This window comes from Myotis davidii, unplaced genomic scaffold (assembly GCF_000327345.1).
Source record: "Myotis davidii unplaced genomic scaffold, ASM32734v1 scaffold130, whole genome shotgun sequence".
NCBI classification, from domain to species: Eukaryota; Metazoa; Chordata; class Mammalia; order Chiroptera; family Vespertilionidae; genus Myotis; species Myotis davidii.
This window is the reverse complement of record NW_006285040.1, coordinates 7,007,808-7,010,419: the sequence shown is the minus strand read 5'-3', so window position 1 is coordinate 7,010,419 and position 2,612 is coordinate 7,007,808. Positions and strand designations below refer to the sequence as shown.

Genomic DNA, 2,612 nt, shown 5'->3' with positions numbered 1-2,612 from the left:
CCCCCCCCCCCCCCATTGACTCCTCCTAGCCCACCCCCATCCCTCCTCTCCCCGCTTCCCCGCCCCAGGCCTTCACCACACTATTGTCTGTGTCCACAGTTTTGCATATATGCATACAAGTTCTTTGGTTCATTTCTTCCTACCTACCTACCCAACCCTGCCTTCCTAGGAATATTTTGGAACTGGCTTTATATTCATGGTGTCTGCAAGACAATAGGACTTCAAATACATTTAATAATTCAAGAAATTGTTAAATCACATACCTTTGAAAAATCACATTACTTTAAAAAATGGTAATGGTAACCCAGCTCTGCAGGAAAGCATTTTTCAAGGAACATATGGTTGAAATATCTAAGTAAATATACAGGGCATATTTCTCTATGTTTGGGAAAAGATGTCTAATTTCATAGACCTTGACATAATGATAGATACAGGGGAAAATCCACATTGAAAAATGTAATTTCTCACACATATATTTTACATTGCAATCATGGTTTCTACTTCTCAAAATTTAACCTCGAATCACGTACACTGTTATGAATAATGTGTGGAATGTGCCGTAGAGTCCGGCCATCTGTGTGATTTATCCTTTGAAATGTTCCCTTGAATGTTGCAACTGATCCAAAACCACGGTGTCTAACTTTTAAAATATCTTCGTGACTTTTACCTGTGAAATCGCTGTTACAGAGCTTAGCCACACTGAAGGCTTTATTGGCTTTGGATCCTGCGGAATCCTAGAAATGCCATCTTATTCTAAGTTCATATCATCGAGGAAGAGCCTTGTTCCATACTGATTCACAATGGCCACCCCTTCTGTTTATCCATACAAGGGGCCATTTAGCAAAGCAGCTAAATGCTTATGCTCTATTTTGCTAGAAAACTGAAAGAAGATACAGTCTTAAAGGAATATACAATTGGATTGAATGTGGCTACGACCTAATAATAACTATCTCAGTAATTACAATAATGCCAGCCATCACTACCATGTATGTTGTTAAGCACTTAATGTGGACAAAGCTTTAGCTAAAAGCTTTATGTACGTTATTTCACTTGCTCTTCACACCTATAAGACGAAGGGTCTCCTTATATTCATTTCACAAATGAGGAAACTGAGACTCAGAAAGATGAGGCAACTTTTTCAAGGTCATGCAGCTGGTCCAGGGCAAACTCAGGATTAGAATGCGAAATACAAAATGACTGCAGAGTTTATGCTCTTTATCCCACGGCTGTCTGCCTCCCTCTACCATACCCTGCTGTGGACTACGTCGGGCCCAAAGCCAGAGACACAGGTGAGCAGACCTAGGCACCAACCACAGGAATTCGAGGGCGAACACTGAAACAAGACAAGTGAGATACATCCACTTTAAAGTCACGTGGCAGGAAAAGAGTGATATATTCCTTTAAGACACAGATGTATTGCAGTAGGTGTGCCTGTTTATATTTCCCTCTGCTTTTTTTACTCTTGGCTTCAGTTCTTGAAAACTACTTATTTTGACATAATGAAAGAGAGCCTCATTACATGCTAGACTTAAAAATCTGTCCCAAATAAATTAAGAACATGTGCAAATGCATATTCCACCCTTTTTAGAACGAGAGTAGGTGGGAATAATGATAGCTCCACAAGTGTGACTTTTCCAGGTGCAAGCAGCTCTGTAACTTTGTTAGTAACCAGACTAATGGTGGGACCCCAAGTCCAACATGCCTGATGTGTTATATGCGTTGCCCATGAACACAGACAATAGGGTGGTAGAGGCCTGGGGTAGAGCAGGAACTGGGTGGTGGGGGACAAGAACGGGAAAGAGGGGAGCATCTATAATACTCTCAACAATAAAGATAAAAAAGAAATAATATCAATTTTTTTAAAAGTTCAACATGCCTGATGTGATACAATAGCAAGACATTGGACAGAAGATTTATTCAATTCTTTGTAGCCAAATTCAACTTCTGTTCAATGATTGTATTTCTTCACAGGCAGTTGCCTTTTTCTGCCTGTTTTGTGAGGTCAAAAATATAGAGTTCAAGGGTAAAGACAAAGGTAGAGGCAGGTCTTCAAAGAAGACACAACCCAAAAGTGGAATGTTCCACTATGAAGTTCTTACTTAAGTTGATGTATATGGTTCTAAATTTTCTGAATAGAGAAGAGCTAATGCATGCAGTTTAATTTTTCCATCCCAACAGAACTATAGTCAGAACACTGTTTACTTTTTTTTTAAATGACTGGTTCTTTGTCCTGTTAGATTTTTAAAGAGATTCCAACTTCCCCTTACTCACTCCTGAGACGTTATCAATTAACCACATACAGCCCATCGACCACAGCAGAGCTGTAATTAAACTGAATTGCTACGCAGCAGCTTTCATTACACAATGACACAGTTTTTGTGAGGACCATAGAGAGGGTTTAATTACACGTCTAGATTCCTGAATTCAGAGAATCAGTATTATCTTCGTCTGCTTAAAAGAGAGTTTGAGCTTTGAGTGACTGCATATTTTTGCAAGACCAAATGGTAAGATATGTTTGGGTCATTTTTTTAAATCCTACGTTCTATTTTAATACTTCAGAGCCATTTACACATCTGTGGATTTAAAATTGTAAAGAAAAATGCAGATTTTCA

At 39.0% G+C, this 2,612-nt stretch overlaps 1 protein-coding gene across 1 annotated transcript in view; it reads left to right on the top strand.

Annotated features, from left to right (window-relative positions):
- Positions 1–2,612, top strand: part of CAMK4 (calcium/calmodulin-dependent protein kinase IV) — a 170,240-nt gene that overhangs the window by 136,662 nt on the left and 30,966 nt on the right. The window lies entirely within an intron of this gene.